Source organism: Triticum dicoccoides, chromosome 7A (genome assembly GCF_002162155.2).
Source record: "Triticum dicoccoides isolate Atlit2015 ecotype Zavitan chromosome 7A, WEW_v2.0, whole genome shotgun sequence".
NCBI classification, from domain to species: Eukaryota; Viridiplantae; Streptophyta; class Magnoliopsida; order Poales; family Poaceae; genus Triticum; species Triticum dicoccoides.
The window spans coordinates 475,799,677-475,823,297 of NC_041392.1; positions in this window are offsets into that span (position 1 = coordinate 475,799,677).

A 23,621-nucleotide genomic window follows, 5' to 3' on the forward strand; every position below is an offset into this window, starting at 1 on the left:
TTATGGGAATATGGCACCACCCCGTTACGTACCAATACCTCCGGGTCACTTCTCCAACCCCATGGAGAACTTAATCGCAGCATCAGCACGTTTGGCGGCTCTCCCAGTGGATGGTGATGATCCGACAGCGGTGGAAACCCGGAGGATCAGGGAACTTGTCCAAACAGCTCTGGCTCAGCAAGAGACCTACTCCTACAGCCGGGACATGATTCACTCAATTCCTCTGCCTTGGCTGGCTCCGCCTCGTCAAAATCGGAGCCCGAGTTACAGCAGACACATGGAGTCAGAGGCCGTGTCAAGCAGTGCACGGCGCCGGAACCAGCCGGGCGGGTATAACCCGGTGCAGGATCGAATACGTCAAGAGGACGAGCGGGCGGCTCAGCTAGCGGCTCAGCTCGCAGACCAACAGGACTTACCGGCTTATCCAACGACTTCTGTTGAAGCGGGAGTTGCTACTAGAACCGGAGGTGTTCCTTGTCTGTTACCGGCTCTATGTAATGTACGTCTGCCCAAAGATTTCAAGGGGCCTTGGAAGGTGCCAAATTACATGGCCGACTTACTGCCTGGGACATGGATCGAAAGTTATGAGATGGCCATGGAACTGCTGGAGGTCAGTGACGCAGCGATGGCTAAATACTTCACCATGATGTTGGACGGAACGGCCCGTTCTTGGTTAAAGAGCTTACCACCCAATTCTATTAGTTCATGGGCAGAGCTAAAAGGCTCGATTCATCCAAAACTTTAAGGACACTTGCAAGCAGTCTATGTCGATTGTGGATCTGACAAATTGTAAGCAGGAGGAAGGTGAAACCACGACTCATTGGGTGCGCCGGGTCAAAGAGATAATACATTCGTCCGACAAGATGGATGCCGGCTCAGCAGTTCTTATGCTGGAGAAGAATTGCCGCTTTGAACCTCTGAGACAGAAGCTGGGGCGTCTTAAGTGTGATTGCAATGATATGGGGACGCTGATGGCGGCTTTAGTCAAGTATGCCGATTCTGATAGTACCAAGGATCTCGCGTCTGACGAGGAAAAGACAGGGAAGGGAAAGAAGAACAGTAATGGAAAGGGTCAGCAGCATAACCCGGCAAATCAAGGAGGCAATAAGCGTAAGGCGGACGGTAACCCAGAATTTGTGGCTAATGCACAAGGTAACAATCAGAAACGCAAGGGGAAACCGTCCCCTCGGTCCGGCGGTCAGGTCCATCTCTTGAACAGCTACTCAATGAGCCTTGTCCGAGACATGGCACCCGGGAACATCCAGCGACTCACTTATGGAAGGATTGTGCAATCATGAAGGCTTTCAAGAATTCCAACATGTTTGATGGCAATCAAGGCCCGGGCGGCGGCTCAGGAGCTGGCGGCTTTCATGGCCTGGGCAGCAGTTCAGGTCCCGGCTTTCAGGGAAACCAGGGTGGTTATAACCAACAGCAGCCTGGTCAAGGAGGTCAGCAGCAACAGCAGTCGGGTTATCAGAGCCATCCAAAACAGCTAAACAGCGGGCAATATCATGCGTTCACCACAAGTTTGTGTAAACGTGATCAGAAAGTTCATAAGAGGGCTGTGAACTCCGTTGAGCCGGCAGTCCCTCATTACTTACGGTGGTCGGAACAACCCATTGTCTGGAGCAGGGAGGATCACCCTCCCCGAGTTGATAATCCAGGTCAACTGGCCCTGGTAGTGGCACCACAGGTTGGTGGTTACAAATTTACTAAGGTGCTCATGGATGGAGGTAGCAGCATCAACATCCTCTATTACGAGACCTTTTGGCGCATGGGCTTAACTGACAAGAACTTAAAGACTTCCAACACCGTCTTCCATGGAGTGGTGCCTGGTAAGTCGGCGTATCCTGTGGGTAAGATTGAGCTGGAGGTAGCTTTTGGAGATGAGCATGATTCTAGGGCTGAGAAGTTAACCTTTGAGGTGGTCAAAATCAAAAGTCCATAACACGCTTTGTTCGGGCGGCCGGCTTATGCCAAGTTCATGGCGCGGCCGTGTTATGTTTACCTGCAGCTCAAGATGCCAGGTTATAAGGGCACCATTACTGTGCATGGAAGTCGTAAGGTGGCCCTGGAGTGCGAAGAAGGCGACGCGGCTTATGCCGAGTCTGTCTGTGCAGCAGAGAAGCTCAAGTTTTATCAGAGCAACATTGACCCGACAGATATGACCTCCCTCAAGAAGCCGACCACGGAACATGACCCGGCCATGAAGTTTAAGTCGGCTGCAGAGACTAAGCTTGTTGAGTTTACTCCAGGCGATTCATCTAAGCAGTTCAGCATCAGTGCCAACTTGGATCCTAAATAGGAAAGCGCGCTCATCGAGTTCATCCGTGAGAATCGGGACATCTTCGCATGGAAACCTTCTGACATGCCGGGTGTACCAAGAGGACTCGCTGAGCACACTCTTAATATTGATCCGAAGTATAAGCCGGTCAGGCAGTTTCTGCGGCGATTCAATGAGGAACGACGGAAAGCTATTGGAGAGGAGGTCGCCCGGCTCTTGGCGGCTGGGTTCATTATTGAAGTCTTTCACCCTAAGTGGTTGGCTAACCCGGTGCTCGTGCTCAAGAAAAACGGCACCTGGCGGATGTGTGTGGATTACACGGACTTAAATAAGGCTTGTCTTGCTGATCCTTTCGCTCTCCCCCGTATTGATCAAATCATTGATGCTACAGCGGGTTGTGCATGTTTGAGCTTTTTGGATGCTTACTCTGGTTATCATCAGATCAAAATGGCAGTTAAGGACCAGGAGAAGACGGCTTTCATCACTCCGTTTGGAGCCTTCTGTTATGTGTCTATGCCTTTTGGGCTCAAGAGCGCCCAGGCGACTTATCAGCGGTGTGTACAGAATTGTCTCCACAATCAGATTGGGCGCAATGTTCATGCTTATGTGGATGACATAGTAGTGAAGTCCAAAGAGACGGAAACCCTGATATCTGATCTCAGAGAAACCTTTGATAACCTCCGGGTTTACAAGATGATGCTTAACCCGGAGAAGTGTGTATTTGGTGTACCTGCAGGCAAGCTTTTGGGATTCTTGGTTTCAAACAGGGGCATTGAAGCTAATCCGGAGAAAATCAAAGCAATCACCTCTTTGGCTAAGCCGGCGTGCATCAATGATGTTCAGAGACTAGCGGGTCGTGTTGCTGCTTTAAGCCATTTCATAAGCCGGTTAGGAGAGAAGGCCCTGCCACTATATCAGATGATGAAGAAGGCAGACACCTTTGTCTGGAGTGATGCTGCTAACGCTGCTTTTGAGGATTTGAAGAGGCAGTTATCTGAGCCGCCAGTTCTTGCAGCTCCAATTGACAAAGAGCCTTTGCTGTTATATGTGTCTGCTAATTCACGAGCCATCAGCGTTGCAATTGTGGTGGAACGCAAGGAGGCCAGTAAGGAGCATCTAGTTCAACGGCCGGTTTATTATGTCAGTGAGGTGCTCATCGAGTCAAAGCAAAGGTACCCTCATTGGCAGAAGCTGGTTTACGGAGTGTTCATGGCAAGCCGGAAGCTGAAACAGTATTTCCAAGGTCACCCTATTACTGTGGTGAGTTCTGCCCCCTTGGGAGACATCATCCAGAACAGAGAGGCCACAGGACGAGTCGCCAAGTGGGCCATTGAGCTCGGGCCTCATGGTTTAAAGTATGTGCCACGTACTACCATTAAGTCTCAAGCCTTGGTGGATTTTATCAATGACTGGACAGAGCTACAGGCACCTGAGGAGAAGCCTGATAACACATATTGGACGATTCACTTTGATGGGTCCAGGCAACTCGAAGGCTCGGGGGCTGGAGTCGTGTTAACTTCCCCTCAAGGTGACAAATTCTGTTATGTGCTCCGGCTTATGTTTCATTGTACTAACAATGCAGCTGAGTATGAGGCCTTACTCCATGGTCTCCGGATGGCCAAAGAGATGAACTTGAGCCGGGTAAGGTGCTTAGGAGACTCAGACCTTGTGGCCCAACAGGTGTCAGGCAAGTGGGACTCCAAAGATCCCCTTATGGCAGCTTATCGTCGTGAAGTTGACGCGGTGGCGGGGCACTTCAAGGGTTATCTGGTGGAGCACATTGATCGAAGGAAGAATGAGGCGGCTGATGCCTTAAGCCGGCTAGGATCTCAGCGTAAGCCGGTGCCGCCTAACACCTTTCTTGATGTTTTGCATAATCCTTCTATTAAGTTACCTACAGAGGAAGATCTGACAATACCAGACCCGGAGGCACAGCTGGTGGCGGCTCTCCACGTTATCCTGGATTGGATAGTGCCTTATTTGGCTTACATGACCCGGGGAGAGTTGCCTGAAGATGAGACCTTGGCAAGACAAATCGTCCGGCGGTCCAAGTCTATGACAATTGTCAATGGCGAGTTACATCACTGCAGTGTCACTGGACCGTTTCAACGTTGTGTGTCGCCTACAGAGGGTCAGGAGATCCTTCGTGAGATTCATGAAGGTGATTGTGGTCATCACGCCGGCTCAAAATCTCTTGTGGCCAAAGCTTTCCGTCATGGGTTTTATTGGCTGACGGCTCATGCTGATGCGGAAGATCTGGTCAGTAAATGCGACAGATGTCAGAAGTTCTCACGACGAGCTCATGTATCGGCTCAAGAATTGAGGATGATTCCAATTACTTGGCGGTTTGCAGTCTGGGGGCTTGACATGGTCGGACCTTTCAAAAGGTCTAAAGATAAAAAGACACACCTCTTGGTGGCAGTTGACAAGTTTACAAAGTGGGTTGAGGCGGAGCCAGTCAGTAAGTGTGATGCAGCCACGACGGTCCAGTTCATGAAAAAGGTGATTTTCCGTTTTGGCTTTCCACATAGTATCATAACTGATAACGGCACTAACCTCTCCAAAGGAGCCATGGAAGAGTTCTGTCAACGAGAGCATATCCGGCTTGACGTTTCGGCTGTGGCTCATCCTCAATCCAATGGCCAAGCAAAAAGAGCCAATCAGGAGATCTTGAAAGGTATCAAGCCCCGGCTCTTGGTCCCCTTATAGCGGACGCCGGGTTGTTGGGTGGAGGAGCTACCCTCTGTACTTTGGAGCATCAACACTACACCTAACAGATCCACGGGTTACACACCTTTCTTCATGGGACTACTAGAAAAAGGGCTATAGATGGGATTGACACTAATGGCGCACCAGACAAGCGGTGCGCCATTAGTATATACTAATGGTGCACCACCTTCTGATACACCATTAGAGTTGAAACTACTAATGGCGCACCTGGCCCAGGGTGCGCCATTAGTATCAATTTTTTTTAACTAGTGCGCCTGTCCAAACATACTAATGGCGCATCCAGACACAGTGCGCCATTACTAGTTGTAACTAGTAATGGCGCACCTGCCGGAAAGTGCGCCACTAATGTTGTTTTTTATTATATTTTTATTCCCTTTTTTGCAAAACTACTAATGGCGCACTGTTCCACCGTGCGCCATTACTAGTTTAAACTAGTAATGGCGCACTGTGGGACAGTGCGCCATTAGTATGTTTTTTTGCAAAACTACTAATGGTGCACCACCAGAAGGTGCGCCATTAGTAACCTGGATTACTAATGGCGCATTTAGAGTTGGTGCGCCATTAGTAAGTGGGCAGCAACAAGATATTTTGGACAGCCTCTCCTACCCACACTCACTTTCTCCCCACTTCATTCTCTCCACCTCCTCCTTGTCTCGGGTGCCTCCTCTTTTTCACCTCATTTCCACCATAGATTCATTCAATTTAAGTGGTTAAATTACCTTGTTTTGATAGGTAAGTAAGGGGGGAAGCTATATTTATGTTGTTCTCCCTACAACAATGTGCACATGCACTTTTTATGGCCTAGCTAGATCTATGTATGTTTGTGGTGTTGCATATGTTTGTGGTGTTGCATATGTGTTTGTGTTTGGAGGTGTACCGGTATTTGAAATGCGATAGTTGCCAATATTTTTCCGGAATGTTGATTCATTTCCGTTTCGGCGAGAATTTTGGCATTAAGCATTCTTTTTGGTCCTATTTTTAGGGAAAGTCATGCCAAATTTTTTCTTGGTTCTAAAATATCGTTTTGCTCTACCCCACAGGCGACCATGGTCCGCATGATGACCGAAGGCATCGTGAATAGGTTTTTGAGGTCCGCGAAGGCCGAGATGCTTCAAAAGAACGAGATGGAGAAAAGATATCCGTGTCGAAGATGCAAGCTGAAGAGCCTTATTGCGGACCCGGAATCTGGGAAGGTGCGGGACCACCTGCTCTTGCGTGGTTTCATGGATGGCTATCGGTGGCAAGGTGATGAAGATGACTACGAAGTCATCCATGGGGGCCGGGCAAGAAATGAGGAAGGGCAGCAAGACAACCATCGCGGCTCGGGCGGGCGAGAAGACGAAGAATCCCCAGGAGATGATCACGACGGTGATGTTGTACATAGTCATCATGTAGAAGATGCAGGACATGATGATGAGGAAGATGCCGGAGCAGACGACGGGCATGATCATGAAGATGATGATGCCGGCGGAGCAGACGACGCTGGACCATCGATGGGCTGGGTGCAGGACCCTCATATTCAAGAGCTGCTTCTCAAGCAGACGGATAACGCAAGAGCTGCCGCCCGAGAGAAAGCCAAGATGGATCAACTTGAGTTAGACGCGGTTACTCCATTGTATGAAGGATGCAGGCCCGAGAATACCCGCCTGAAAGTAACGCTCATGGCTCTGGAGATGAAGGTAAAACACAAAATGACCGACGCATGCTTCGACGAGAACATGTCATTCTGGCACGAACGTCTTCCCAAGGGGAACAAGTGCCAGACCAGTTTGGAGGAGGCGAAGAAAATCGTGTGTCCTCTGGATTTACCGCACGTGAAATACCATGTGTGCATGAACAATTGCATCATTTATCGGGACGAGCACGCAGAGTCTACCATATGTCCGGTGGGCGGCGTCACTCGATACAAGAAGAGGAAGAAAGCTCCTCGAAAAGTGGTGTGGTACTTTCCGATCACTCCTCGTCTGCAGCGGTATTTCGCGGACCCTAAGGTAGCAAAGCTCCTGCGTTGGCACGCGGACAGGGAGGAGAAGAAGCGAGAAGATGACGCAAATGATCCGGAGATAGATAAAAAAGACAAGATGCTGAGTCACCCTAAGGATGCGAGCCAGTGGCAAGCGTTGAACTTCGAAGACCCAGAATTTGGGAACGATCCAAGGAACATCGTGCTGGGCTCGAGCACCGATGGAGTCAATCCGTTTGGCAGCCAGAGAAGCACACATAGCACCTGGCCTGTGTTTGTGTGGATGTACAACCTTCCCCCCTGGTTGTGCATGAAGAGGAAGTACATTAACATGAGTATGCTAATTGAAGGACCGAAACAACCAGGGAACGACATCAATCTATATCTGGGGCTGCTGAAAGAGGAGCTTGACACGCTGTGGAAAACGCCAGCCAATACGTGGGACGCCGCAGAGAAAGAATATTTCCCTATGAGAGCCGCGCTGCTCACGACGGTGCACGACTATCTCGGTTACGGATATGTCGCGGGGCAGGTGGTCCACGGATTTTCTGGATGCGTCAGGTGCATGGATGACACAACGTATCGCCAGCTAGATAGAGATCCCGGGTCTTCGAAAACCGTGTTCATGGGACATCGAAGGTGGCTTCGCGACGATGACCCGTGGAGAAAACTCAAGGATCTGTTCGATGGTGAAACCGAACCCCGAGGACGCCCGCGTACGAGGAGCGGCGAGGAAATAGATGGGCTGTTGAAAAATTGGAAAGACTGCCCACTGCCGGGAAAGAAGCAAAAGGCGCCAGAGCCGGGAAAGAAGCGAAAGGCGCCAGAGCCACTGCTGAAGGTATGGAAAACGAGGTCTGTTTTCTGGGACTTGCCGCACTGGAAGATCCACCGTGTGCCTCACAGCCTTGATGTCATGCATATCACGAAGAACGTGTGCGAGAGTCTACTTGGTACCCTTCTCAACATGCCAGAGAGGACCAAAGATGGGCCGAAAGCAAGGGCAGACTTGAAATCAATGGGCATCAGGCAGGAGCTTCACGCTATATATGATGATCATGATGATGATGATGATGATGATGAGGCGAAGCAGGACACGAAAAGTCGTCGCAAAGGCAAGAAGGCCAAGAAGACCGGAAATGACTACCCTCCCGCATGCTTCACTCTAAGTCAGGAGGAGATTGAGCAGTTTTTCACCTGCCTTGTAGGAGTAAAACTTCCTTATGGTTACGCGGGGAAGATAAGCAGATACCTAGACCCAGCGAAGCTGAAGTTCAGCGGGATGAAGTCTCACGACTGTCACGTGCTGATGACGCAGATACTTCCAGTTGCAATCCGTGGGATCATGGACGCGCACGTCCGTGAAACCCTATTTGGCCTATGCAACTTTTTCGACGTCATCTCTCGGAAGTCTGTTGGCGTGAGGCAACTCATAAGGCTACAGGAAGAGATCGTGGTGATACTATGCGAGCTTGAGATGTACTTCCCGCCCGCATTCTTTGACGTTATGGTGCATCTGCTGGTCCATATCGTGGACGATATCATCCAACTCGGGCCGACGTTCCTGCACAGCATGATGCCGTTCGAAAGGATGAACGGTGTCATCAAAGGATACGTCCGCAACATGTCACGTCCAGAGGGAAGCATAGCCAGAGGCTTTCTGACCGAAGAGTGCATCTCCTACTGCACGAATTATCTAGGCATCGAGAACCTCGTTGGTCTGCCCGTCAACAGGCACCTCGGCAGGCTCGCTGGATGGGGTCACCGTGAGGGTCGTCGCGAAATGCATGTCGACTTCGAGGGTCGACTCGCCGACTTTGAAAGAGCAAACCTAGTCGCGCTACAACACATAGACGTGGTCGATCCTTGGGTGGTACAGCACAAAACCTTTATTAAGAAGACGTACAATGACCGAGGCCAACAGAGGACGGACGGAGATATACTCAAAGAGCACAACTCATGTTTCACGCGTTGGTTCAAGCAGAAGCTTCTGTCGTACCCTTTACATGAGGATTCTTTCGCGGAAGAACAACTCATATTCGCCTTGTCACAGGGCGCCGAGCACAACCTGATGACCTATGAGGCGTACGATATCAACGGCTACACATTCTACACCGAGGCCAAGGACATGAAGAGCGATGGTTATCAGAACTCCGGGGTAACGATGGAATCCTACACCGGTAACGACAAGGACAGATACTACGGAAGGATCGAGGAGATCTGGGAGCTGAGCTACGCTGGAGAGAAGGTCCCGATGTTCCGTGTCAGATGGGCCAAGAGCGTCCTAAAAGAAGACCGGTATTTCACCACCATGGTTATACCCGAAGCCAAATCCAAGACCGCGGGCGCAAACGTCACCGCGAAAAATGAGCCATGGGTACTGGCTTCCCAAGTGGACCAATGCTTCTTCATTACCGACCCGCCAAAGCCCAGTCGTGTTGTCGTGAGGAGAGGAAAAAGGAAGATCATCGGAATGGATGGAGTAGCCAATGAGCAAGACTTCGACAAGTACGGCGACCCGAGGATTGAACATGACGACGATGATGAAGTAGCAGCATACACCACAAGAAGAAGCAGGACCACCCTACCTAAAGGACGTCCGTTCCACAGAAGAATTCCATTTCGAAAAAGAAGGGCAAGAAGATTGTGAACATATAGCTAGCTAAGATCGATTGTATTTAAATCATAGCCTTCATTTCTCGATTGTATTTCATGGGCACTTTTTGAACTATCATGAATATTTTTAAATTTCATGGACACTCGATCTCGATCCCCCTCCATCTCGATCGCTATCCCACCTCGCCAGATCCGGTCCCCCTCGCCGCCGAGCACCCCCTGGTCCACCAATCGCCGCTGCCGACCCCCCGCACCCTCGATTCCCCTACTCAACCGCCGCCGCCGACCCCCCGCACCCCTCCCCTACTCAACCGCCGCCGCCGACCCCGCGCACCCCGCGCACCCTCCCCCGCTCCACCAGCATTACTGTTTGATGATATTTTTTTAAAAAATATTACTGTCTTATAAAAAGAATATTACTGTTATGATTTAAACAAGTTTGAACATATTTAAACACAAATAAGTATCAAACAACATTTTAAATGCATAAAAAAATTTGTGGAGCCTGGGAATCGAACACAGGACCTCCTGGTGTGAGAACTGGCTGCTGACCAGTCGAGCTAGTAGAGGGAACTTAGTGTGGATCAGGTCAGGTGGAAGATAACCTGTTGGCTCGAGCAGAAATAAAAAAAAATACTAATGGCGCACCACGGTGAGGTGCGCCATTAGTATGGATGTACTTATGGCGCACAGAGGGGTGGTGCGCCATTAGTATTGTGCCCGATCCACCCTTCCCTCTCCCCCTTCGCCCGATCCCCCCTTCCCTCTCCCCCTCGCCAGTTCCCTCTCCCTCGTCCCTCCCTCCACCGCGCCGTCGCTGCCCTGCCTCGCCCTCTCCGCCCTCTCCTCGCCCTCGCCCTCTCCCTCCCTCGCCCTCTCCTCGCCTTCCCTCTCCCTCGCCCTCTCCCCGCCTTCCCTCGCCCTCGCCCTCTCCCTCCCTTGCCCTCTCCTCTCCCCCAGAGCCCAGAAAGCCTCGCCGCCGTCGCACCGTCCCGGACAACCACCTCTGCACATCGGTCGCCGGCCGTGGGGAGACACCAGCGCTTCTTCTCGCTCGGGACGCCGCTGCTCGTCAAGGTAATCCTCAATTTGCTCTTCTCTTTCCTTCCCTTCCATTCCCTTCCCTTTGATTTTCTCACGCGCTTTGGCTTCCTTTGCTCATGCAGGTGCACGCGTCAGACGCCACCAACCTTTGATTTGCTGGCCGTGGCACAAGCAGCTCTGCCTGCACATCTGGTTTGGTCTCTTAGACTAGGTATAATCCCATCCCCCTCTCCTCTACCCTGCTCTTTCTCTGCCTGTGCTGTTTAGGGATGGAATGCATGCCCAACTGTGTGATTGCTTAATTTGTCTAGCCATTATTCTAGCTGATTAGGTTGGTTCTTTAGCTGTCCCCATGTAATTACTCAGCCCGATCAAATTGCCTGGTACTCGTTGGTGAAAACCATTAGTAATTAGATAAGTGAACTTTTGCATCTTATTTTTCACACAAAAACCCTCTTTTGGCACTTGAAAAATGAAAATTTATTTTTTTATTACAAAAAGTTAAAACCTCCCATGTGCAATCTTGTTTGGCATGCTAAGCACCATGTTTGTGCCAACTATCGTCACATTATATAAAATTGACATGGATATAGCCATGAACTTGGTCATTTGGCTTGAAAGCCATGAACCTTCATTTTTTTAGGAGAGATGCCTCCCAAACAGACACATCTCCGTCCCATTCACATATCTTGTTCTAGAAAAACTGTTTTGAGAACCATGAAACTAACATGCAATGTATTCTGAAATGTTAGGAATATAGTATAATGCCAAACTAAAATGCGACAACCATTGGTGATTTTATCTGCTTGGTGTCCTCATTGGCGCTAGGACCCTAGCATAGCAGCGTGCATACGTGTCTGTGCTGTGCACGGAACTGACCGATGTCAGGGCGGGTTTCACTACGTTTCAATGGTTCTGGTAGGCTGAGCCACCTGCAATTTTTGTGCATTCCATCCCTAAACACCACCACGCAATCAACTGTTGGAGTATGTCTGTTTCCCAGTGCTGTTTGGAGCAGCAGCAGGATCCTTCTTGTACTCCTAACATAGCAGGTTGCTTGTACTTCATGTTTGACAGTTTGAGTACTTCTTGTTGAAGGTTGCTGGTACTTCATGTTTGAGCAGTGAACATGACAGGTTAATTTCAGATATGACACTGTTTGGACATTAATTTGAGTAGATGAACATTTTGTGGTTCTGCTAGGACTTGCTCCAGATTTTTTAACCCTAGGATTTCTTTTCTTTTAGTTCTTTTCTTACAGAAAATTTACTGAAAATTCAGAAACTTGGAGTAACCTATGGACTGTACTTTTGTGATCTCCTACTCCTGAATTTTCATGTCACTTGTGCTATTGCCAAGCATGACATGACCATTTTTTATTCTGTTTTTGATGGAGCTTGGTGTGTGTTGTTTCGTACTACTAAGCAACCTATTTTGAAGTGAGTAATCAGCATGAGCAAAAATAGACGTTAGATCTTAGCGCTAATGAGAGATGAAAATGTCACATATATATTGTCTACTGCTTGCATACAGAGAACAACCTATGAAGCTGTATTTCTGAAATGTGGTGATGATCTTATCTGCAAGAATGAAAATGATGAGCTATGTTTCTAAAATGTGGTGATGATCTTATCTTAGCTGTGTTTCTGAACTGGTAGCTAAGTGTATTACTTGTGATGATGATGCTGCTGCTGCTGTACTACTTGTGATGATGTTGCTGCTGTACTACTTGTGATGCTGCTGCTAGTTGTGATTTTGTCAAGTGATGCTGCTGCTACTTGTGATCTTCTAAAATGACCCCTTTCTCCTGAAACGTTGATTAATTTCCGTTTCGGTTGAGAAATGGGGCACTCCTAGGTCAAGAAAATTAGCAAAGGTCATGCCCAATTTTCTTGACCTAGAAGGTGCCCGATTCTCAACCGAAATAAAAATTAATTTGCTTTAGTGGTTGGATTAGTTTAGTATTTTTTTAACACACTCAGACACCCTTGCTTGCCATGTGTGTGAGAGAGATAGTGAGAGGAGACAAGAAGAAGGGGGTTAGGAAGATGTTGCATGCTCATCAAAGCTAACCATCTCCCCCTTTTCACCCCTTTCCTTTGTCTTTTGTGGGTTGCAAGGAAGCTACTGTCTTAGCTAGCTTAGCTTGTGCACAAATCCCAGTGTTACAATCTAGAAAATTAGCCTGCAAAGATGAGGTCCCATGCTGGCTGTACCACTGCATCATGCAACAGTGCCTTCAAGATCCAAGGCAATATCACAAACATCATAGGCAATTTGACCAAACTCACAACCTTGTATCTTTGCAGCAACCAACTTTCTAGACACACCCCTCAAGAACTAGGTTACCCTGAGAACGTGGACTTGGACCTTAGCAACAACACGCTAACAGGTTCTATCCCAAAACACCTAGGCAATATCACAAACATCTCTCAATTTTTCCTTGACAATAACCAACTTTTTGGCGACATTCCTCGAGAATTAGGTTATTTGGTCAACTTAGAGATCTTGTTCCTTGACAATAACCAACTTTTTGACCAAACTTTGTTCCTATTTAGAGAGAAACATGGCCAACAACGATGAGGCCGGGGGTTCGCGCGTCAAGCCATTCTGGGAGCTGTCCCAGGAGATGGAGGAACAACCTCACTTGTATGAGGACGCCGCCTTCCCCACCGATCCTGAGACCACTGATGGTACCGCCGAGGATGACCCCACTGATGCCACCACTAATGGTGCCGCCGAGGATGCCACCACTGATGATGGCGGCGCATGCACAGATGGCAGCCAACCGAAGAGGCAACGGAAGGACCGGCGCCCGACCGTGCTCCGCACCCTCAAGGAGGAAGTTACTGAAGTGGACTCCGACGGGAATCCAACGGCGCCCGAATGAATAGTCAAGGGGTACTCGCTTCAGCTCGGGTGCATTCTCCGGAGCACCGTCTCGATCAACACCGAGAACCTGAGGCATCCTGACCGAGGGAATTTGCGCAACCTCCTCTTCACGAAGCTGCACGAACGATACAAGTTCCCCGCTGAATTTGAAAACACAAGCCTCAAAGGGAATAAAGTGAACAATGCTGCCCTCACAAAGATGAGCAAGGCCCTGTCTACTTGGAAAAGCAATGTGAAGAGAATGATCGAGAAAGGTGAGATTTATGAGAAGATCAAGGAGAAAAATCCTTCGATCACCGAAGATGACTATAACGACTTCAAGATCAATTGCTCGAGCACCGCAAACTCCGAATCAAGTAAGTGGGGGAAAGAAATGCGGGAGCTGGACTTAGGGGAACACACACTCGGTCCCGGCGGTTACAGAGTGGCGGAGCCTATATGGGACAAGGAGGAGGCGGACCGTGCCGAGTAAGGCCTACCGCCCCTCTTTGATAAATATGGTGACAAGCAGACCAGGAACTTTGTTAGAGACTAATCTTCTATTGTATTCGATGAATCTGTTGTTGATGTGTGCTGTCTATATTTTGTCCAATTATACATTTTGTAACCTGTGCAAAAAACAGAAAAATAAAAAATAAAAAAACCTAATATTCATACTAATGGCGCATCACATCACAGTGCGCCATTAGTATGCCAAAGGATACTAATGGCGCATCACTAAACAGTGTGCCATTAGTATGCCGAAGTTACTAATGGCGCATCCTGTTGTCGTGCGCCATTAGTATGCCAAAGCACTTGGGTATACATGGCCCCCTGGGAGGCATACTAATGGCACACTATTGTATATACTAATGGCGCATCTGAGGTGCGCCATTAGTATACCAGATACTAATGGCGCACTAGTGGTGCGCCATTAGTAAAATATACTAATGGCGTGCTACTAATGGCGCACCACTAATGCGCCATTAATGGCCAAATTAGGTGCGCCATTAGTAGGCCTTTTCCTAGTAGTGTGGTGTACGGAGCAGAGGCGGTTTTGCCAAGTGACATCCGGCATGACTCACCTCACGTGGAGGCTTACGTTGATGCTGACAACGAAAAGGCTCGTCAAGATGCGCTTGACCTGTTGGATGAAGAGCGAGACTTGGCAATAGCCCGCTCGGCGATTTATCAACATGACCTGCGCCGCTACCACAACCGCCGGGTTAGGTCCAGAACCTTTCAGGAAGGCGACTTAGTACTCCGGCTCATCTAGGATCAATCCGACATGCACAAGCTATCCCCTCCTTGGGAAGGACCCTTTGTGGTCAGCAAGAATCTGAACAACGGGTCATACTACCTTATCGATGTTCGAGAGCACAAAGACTCACGTAAATCGGAGGAGGAGACCCGTCGGCCGTGGAATATAGATCATCTTCGGCCTTACTATACTTGAGCCACCGGCTCTAATGTGTATATATTTCTACTATGTATATATTACATAAAGAAATAAAGCAGGACCTCTGTCCTTTTTTTCCACTCCCAAAAAAGGTTTATGTGTCTTCTTTGTTAGGTGGTGGATATAACCAAGAGGAAGCGGGTCATATCTGAATCCGGCTTTTCCTTTGGTCTGGCTTATGATCATATCTGAATCTAGCCATGGTCACTTGGGGGCTTCCTGTTCAAACATAGGTCGTATTCGAACCAAAGAGAACATAGCTGTCGATACCCACTTGATCGGCATACTGCCAAACCCACTTGGGGGCTTCTTGATCATATTTGAATCATAGCTTAACCCCTTTGGGTCTGACATGGATCGTATTCGAATCAGCGTCATTAAACAACTCTTATGGTCACTTGGGGGCTTCCTGTTCAAACATAGGTCATATTCGACCCAAAGAGAACATAGCTGTCCATACCCACTTGATCGGCATCGCCACAGCCACTGGGGGCTATATGATCGTATCCGAATCTTAGCTTAACCCCTTTGGAACGGTTCACTGATCGTATTCGAATCATAGGCCTTTTAAATTTTATTCATTATACTTGATTATCTTGAGAATCTCTTGAAAATTCAACGGAGTGTAATGCAATCCTCCGGCTTAACATTGGTTACATCAGGTTGATAAGTGCCAGGTGAACTTTATGTGTCAATTTTCAGGAGTTAAACTCAACCTCAGGGGTTGTGTTATATGAGCCGGAAAGATAACCGTAAGCATCACAGGTATATCATTATGATTATGTCTACTAAGTTTAATCATAAGTTGGTTTTCCTGTAAATATTCGGTGTGTATTCCGGGTTATCAAGGCTTATGTGACCCTCAATGCGATAAGTCGCCAAGGGATTTCTATTTATCTTATATGCAGGACAATACAAGACATTTCTGCAAGGATATAACAGATTCATATCAACTGCAAGTGCATAGTGACGGCGGCTTATGCAAGTACTAAAGCGCCATCAGCATGCGCGAAGGCATGACAAAATTCAAAGTATTTTCTACTCTATTACAAGACTCCCCGAGTCTGAATGATGAGGCATTGTTTTTAATACAAAGACACAAGCATATGACGCCTAGCGATTTACTCTTGGGGTTGACCTGAAGCTTCCGCGTTATCCCTCTCCGCCTCTCCGCCGGTTGCCCTGCCCTGGAAGGATGACGAGGCCCAGTCAATGCCACTCAAGGCTTCAAACTCAACTTCATCATCTATTAAGCCGATTGGGTCGACTTCAGGGGCAAAAGTGTGCTTACGAGTTGGAGGAACCAGGCTGACTTCATGGTAATGAGGTGTTGGAATCCTCCGGTTCTCCCTATCGTAACCCGGTTGATATTTGGTCAGATCGGTGTCATTCCCAATAAGAGTAGCAACCGGGCGTATGTCTTTCACACAGGCGGTAAAGCCTGCCTCATTAAATAAGGATCCGTCCTCCTTTAGACTCGGGTATCCAAGAGCGATATCGGCCGGGTCTAGTTCAGGATAAAATGCTTTAGCCCGGCTCAACGCTGCTATAGCCCCGGCTCTTGCGGACGCCCGCCTTAGCTCTTGAACCCGCTGAGGGAGTACAGCAAGCCGTTTCAGCACATCTTGAAGGAGACAAGGAACTTCATTGGATAAAGCCACAACGGCCAGAGCATGTTGTGACCCGGTGTACAGTTGTTCCACCAGTGTATATACTGCCTTCAGCTTGATCAGCATATTTTGCTTAAGGTTGGTACTCCTGGGGCCTATATTGTTGAAAAGCATAAGGTAAACCAGAGATAAGAATTAAGGTATTTACCAACGAAAGGTTTGCATTATTTAAATTTTCATATATTAATACTTACCAAAGATTGCTGAGACCATTTGAGATATCTGATCTTTTAAGCTAGACAGTTCGGTGTTTACTGCTGCAAGTGATGCTTCTGCTGTCTCGGCCCAGGTCACCAATAAGGCTTTTTCGTCAGCCCATATTTTCTCATCTGCTTCAAAATTCTTCTTCAGCTTCTCTTGCTCAGAGACGCTGAATTCAAACTTGGAATTGGCATCTTGAATTTCCCGTTCCTGGGCTGACAGGCGGCTCTTAAGGTCAGCAATCTCCGATTCAAATTGACTTATGGTGGCCTGCGTTATCCCGGGTTACAGTCAGAGTCATGATAAATAATCTTAAGTCCCAAGCACTTTGCAAGAAAACATACTTGACACTTGGGGGCTAATGTATACCGAAGCTTTCTAACTTATTAAGCCGGTCTTGGATATTAAAGTCCCAAACACTTTGCAAGCAAAGATGCTCGGCACTTGGGGGCTAATGTGTATCGCAAGTTAAAGGTATTGTGTTACAGCCAGTTTAAATACTTTTTCTTTTAAGCTGGACAAACAGCTCTAACAATGTTTCTAAGTCTACAGCATATTTATTCATAAGCAATAGACTTGGGGGTTGGTACAGTAAGTATGATTGAAAGTAAGGAAGTGTAAGTCATACCTCATATTTTTGCTGTATTTGCTTCACCATGTCAATTTCTAGGTCACGGCTGCTTTGCACCTGGTTGATGTAGCCCGAGACGATCTCTCTAATACTCAAATGAGTATAGTCGGTGATATCCATCTTGGACTTACGGCGTTCTAGCAACTCCTCTTTAGCCGAACACTTGGCAAGGACAGTGGGCTGTGCCGGCTCAACAAATTGAGTCTTCAGAAACTCAACCTCCGGGTCATCTGTCTTGGCGGGGCTAGGTGCCTCCGGATTAACAGAATCATTGATGACTTGTTCAACAGGCGGGTCAGAAGAGGTTACCGGAGCATCATGAGATAATGGAGGTGGTGGCTCGTGAACAGAAGTATCAGGTGTGGCCGTTCCAAGCGCCGGCTCAGTTACAACAGGGTCCTGGGCCGGCTTATCTTTCTTTGCTTTCTTCCTGGCCTTCACTTGCATGCTATGGACAAAACGGAAAAATGAGTACAGAGACATAAGGAAGAGCATAAGGTAAACAAATTGATATTACCCAGGGGCCGTCTTAAAAGCCGACATGTTTAATTGCATAGACTCGCTGGATGAAGGAGATGTGTCCTGATAATTGGAGTCAGATGAATTGAGAGGTTGATGTATTAGACCCGCCAAAGGTAATAAAGGGTATAAGTCGGAGATAACCTCAGTCCGACGCTTCCGGGTTACGTCAGGCAAACCGAATGAGAGCTTTGCGTCCTTGCTGGTCCGGGTCTGCCTCCGGATTTCAAATTGCTGTTTCTTCAAAAGAAAGTCAGGGTCTTGGTAAGCCAAAGGATGTGAAAATCTAACTTTCCGGGTTACTCTTCGAACTTTCTGACGCGGTAGAGGCTCGGAGTCGGAGGAGATTATAGTTACCTCTTCTTCGATGGGTTGGCTGTTTCCCGTATCTTCCTGAAAGAGAAATCATGTCAGTAAAATGATGATACAATAGTGAGAGAAATTGAAAAGTTACCTCTTCTTCATTATCATCAGAATCATCAAGCTGAAACATCTCAGAAGCACTTGGCTTCCTCTTCCTTGAAGTGGTGGGCTTGGCGGTTTTCCTTTCGGCTCTCTTGGCCGCCCTGGCTTGCTTGGCCGCCTCATGATCATACTGGATTTTCCAGAAATTGTCATTAGCCTGTGAAAGATTATAAAGGGTTATGAGTAAGAATACAGTGTAACATAAAATGAAAGCAATCATTGAGGCTGAGAGCTTACTGCAGGGGCCGGGTTCTTCTTGCATAAGGGCAGTAAGCCGAAGGCATTACTAGTCACTGTGCCTTCCTTCAACAAAGACTGAGTTGTAGCTTCCACTATGTCATCTGGTAAGTCGTCAGGGCTATGACGCTGAGGGTCATCTCTTTCGCCTGAGTAGTTACACATTAAGCCGGGGCGGCGGCTTAATGGAATTATTCTCCAAGCAACCCAGACTCGGACCAGGTCAATGCCATCCAAGCCGTTCCCCAAGAGAGCTTTAATCTTCTTGATCTTGGGGGTGAGTGGCAGACGTTCAATGGCAGACAACTTATCCGGCAGCGGGTGACTAGATTCAAGGCGTAATGTACGGAAGCCAGGCAGCGGGTTTTCACCAGCCGGAGAAGAATCATGGCAGTTGAACCATGTTTGGTTCCAGTCCTTCGGATGACTCGGCAATTCAGCGTAAGGGAACAGGCAGTCTCTCCGCCTTTGAATCGATATGCCACCAAGTTCCAAACTGGGCCCATTGGCGCGCTCATTCTGCCGGTTCAGATAAAACAATTCCCTAAACAAAAGTAGGTTGGGTTCTTCTCCAAGGTAAACCTCACAGAAAACTTGGAAGTTGCAGATGTTTGACACGGAATTAGGCCCGATGTCTTGAGGTCTTAAGTAAAAGAAGTGCAAAACGTCTCTGAAGAATTTTGAACCGGGTGGAGCGAAGCCCCGGCTCATATGATTTGTAAAGACTACTACCTCACCTTCTTTGGGATGAGGTTTCTCCTCGAACAGGTCAGGAGCACGATAAGACGTGACCTCCTTCTTGGGCAGATAGCCAGACTTCACAAATTCGGAAAATTTGCTCTCTGTGACAATGGATGGGACCCAGTTGCAGGTCACCGGGGGTTTAACGGCTTTGGGTGCCATTATGTAAATTGAAGCCTACAAACGAGATAAAGGAAATTTTCCGGTTTATTATGACCCGGAGAATAAGCATTGTTGGGTTATCTAAGATGGCGGCTTAAGAAGGGTCCTAATGACATACAGGTAACTATGTGATAATGTTTAAATAGCTGCAGGTGTTAAAGATGATTAAAGTTTTCTTAAGTCGCCAGAAGCAAGCGGTGCTGACAGCCGGTGTTATCTTAAACCGGTTACTATGGCTGAAACAAAGTCAACAGACACAATTTTTGGCTAAGTGTGGAGCAAACAGGTTTCACAGGTTGATGATATTATTTTGGATCAAACGACGCTCTAGAAAGAAAAAAAATTCTAGACCTAAAACAGTACAGGGAAGCTCATATACTCAAGAAGGGCTTCTAAATCAAGGAAATAAGATATGTTTTCGTGCAGAATAAGCGTGAAACATGTTCCGCAGCAGTTCTATGTTGTTTTCATAATTTAAACGAGGCATTGAAGGTGAGAACTAATGAAAGCTTGCATCGGGCGGCAATGAACGCCGATGAACTCAAAGATGGTTCCAATGCAGATCTGAGAAATGGGAACAGAAGAAATCACGGATGCGGAAGAGCTGCGGAGGGTCACCGTCGCTTTCTGGTCTGAATCAGGGTGATGCAGTGGCCTGAGTCGATGAAGACGAGGGTTTCGACGGTGGTGGCGGCGGAGCTCGAGCGGCAGAGAAGGGAGTGCAAGGAAGAAGATGACTAGAGGAAATGAAAAAGACCTAGGTCGTGTTTATTTATAAGGAGGGGCCGACTGAGATGGCGCGAGAAACGAGGAGACCAAGACATCATTATCCAGCGGCCCCGACGCCTCGATTTTCGGGAAGGTCAGTAAAGGCAGAGATCCGTTAAAGATATGATGGATTAAAATATAGGTTTTATCGAAGATGACGTCACGATGATTAAACCCGGATCCAGATGATGACATCACGGCGGGTTACAATTTTCACACAAGACAGAAGACTAAAGGCCAGTCCATAAGGTTTTCAGAGATTGACATGAACTGGTTCAAATCAATCTAGGGCCTAATGTTGGGGATATGACTATTTGTGTAAGCCGTCCAGGAGGGGCCGGGTTACGCAGATAGAGGCTTATCAGAAGCCCAAGACCAAGGCATAAAGATGGCGGTTCACTAAAAGGCCTAAAGGCCCACAGGCGGCTTAAAACCCATGGAGATAAACCACCATGATGGCATGACTTGTATTGTAAGGTAGAAATAACTAGTCACCGAGCCGGACACTGTTTATGAGCCGGCCGGGACTCTGCAAGTCGCAGGGCGCTAACCCGTGTATATAAGGGGGCGACCCGCTGGCGGCTTAGGGCAGAAAACAACTGATCGAGAGCCAGGCATAGCGTATCTCGCTCCCTGGTCATCGAAACCTCAAGCAATACCAACCCAACTAGACGTAGGCCTTCCTTCACCGTAAGGGGCTGAACTAGTATAAACCTCTCGTGTCCTTTGTCCCGATTAACCCCTTTAAGCTTCCTAGTTGCGATGGCTCCATGATTAAGTCCTTGCAAGAGGACATCTGCCGTGACAAAACCACGACAGGGAGCACTACAACATTTCTGATAAGTATATGTGAATGACATATTGTTGATCAGAAATAATGTAGAATTATTCTGCAAAGCATAAAGGAGTGTTTGAAAGGAGTTTTTCAAGGAAAGAACTCGGTAAAGCTGCTTACATATTGAGCATCAAGATCTATAGAGATAGATCAAGATGCTTGATAAGTTATTTCAATGAGTACATACCTTGACAAGATTTTGAAGTAGTTTAAAATGGAACAGTCAAAGAAAGAGTTCTTGCATGTGTTACAAGGTGTGAAATTGAGTAAGACTCAAAGCCCGACCACGGCAGAAGATAGAAAGAGAATGAAAGTCATTCCCTATGCCTCAGCCATAGGTTCTATAAAGTATGCCATGCTATGTACCAGATCTATTGTATACCCTACACTGATTTTGGCAAGGGAGTACAATAGTGATCTAGGAGTAGATCACTAGACAGCGGTCAAAATTATCCTTAATAGAATAAGGATATGTTTCTCGATTATGGAGGTGAAAAAAGGTTTGTCGTAAAGGGTTACGTCGATGCAAGTTTTGACACTGATCCAGATGACTCTAAGTCTCAATCTGGATACATATTGAAAGTGGGAGCAATTAGCTAGAGTAGCTCCGTGCAGAGCATTATTGACATAGAAATTTGCAAAATGCATATGGATCTGAATGTGGCAGACCCATTGACTAAACTTCTCTCACAAGCAAAACATGATCACACCTTAGTACTCTTTGGGTGTTAATCACATAGCGATGTGAACTAGATTATTGACTCTAGTAAACCCTTTGGGTGCTGGTCACATGACGATGTGAACTATGGGTGTTAATCACATGGTGATGTGAACTATTGATGTTAAATCACATGGCGATGTGAACTACATTATTGACTCTAGAGCAAGTGGGAGACTGAAGGAAATATGCCCTAGAGGCAATAATAAAGTTATTATTTATTTCCTTATATCATGATAAATGTTTATTATTCATGCTAGAATTGTATTAACGCGAAACTTAGTACATGTGTGAATACATAGACAAACATAGTGTCACTAGTATGCCTCTACTTGACTAGCTCATTAATCAAAGATGGTTAAGTTTCCCAGCCATGTACATGAGTTGTCATTTGATTAACGGGATCACATCATTAGGAGAATGATGTGATTGACTTGACCCATTCCGTTAGCTTAGCACTTGATCGTTTAGTATGTTGCTATTGCTTTCTTCCTGACTTATACATGTTCCTATGACTATGAGATTATGCAACTCCCGTTTACCGGAGGAACACTTTCTGTGCTGCCAAGCGTCACAACATAACTGGGTGATTATAAAGGTGCTCTACAGGTGTCTCCGAAGGTACTTGTTGGTTGGCATATTTTGAGATTAGGATTTGTCACTCCGATTGTCGGAGAGGTATCTCTGGGCCCTCTCGGTAATGCACATCACTTAAGCCTTGCAAGCATTGCAACTAATGAGTTAGTTGCAGGATGATGTATTAAGGAACGAGTAAAGAGACTTGCCGGTAACGAGATTGAACTAGGTATTGAGATACCGACGATCGAATCTCAGGCAAGTAACATATCGATGACAAAGGGAACAACGTATGTTGTTATGCGGTTTGACCGATAAAGATCTTCGTAGAATATGTAGGAGCCAATATGAGCATCCAGGTTCCGCTATTGGTTATTGACCGGAGACGTGTCTCGGTCATGTCTACATAGTTCTCGAACCCGTAGGGCCCGCACGCTTAAAGTTCGATGATGGTTATATTATGAGTTTATGTGTTTTGATGAACCGAAGGAGTTCGGAGTCCCGGATGAGACCGGGGACATGACGGGAAGTCTCGAAATGGTCGAGACGTAAAGATCGATATATTGGACGACTATATTCGGACATCGGAAAGGTTTCGAGTGATTCGGGTATTTTCGGGGGTACCGGAGAGTTACGGGAATTCGTATTGAGCCTTAATGGGCGATACGGGAAAGGAGAAAAATGCCTCAAAGGGTGGCCGCACCCCTCCCCATGGACTGGTCCGAATTGGACTAGGGAGGGGGGGCGCCCCTTCCTTCCTTCTCATTTTTCCTTCCCTTCTCCTACTCCAACAAGGAAAGGAGGAATCCTACTCCCGATGGGAGTAGGACTCCCCCCTTGGCGCGCCCTCCTTGGCCGTCCGCCTCTCCTCCCTTGCTCCTTTATATACGGGGGCAGGGGGCCACCTCTAGAGACACAACAATTGATCAAGTTGATCTTTTAGCCGTGTGCGGTGCCCCCCTCCACCATAGTCCACCTCGATAATACTGTAGCGGTGCTTAGGGGAAGCCCTGCGTCGGTAGAACATCATCATCGTCACCACGCCGTCATGCTGACGAAACTCTCCCTCAACACTCGGCTGGATCGGAGTTCGAGGGACGTTATCGGGCTGAACGTGTGCTGAATTCGGAG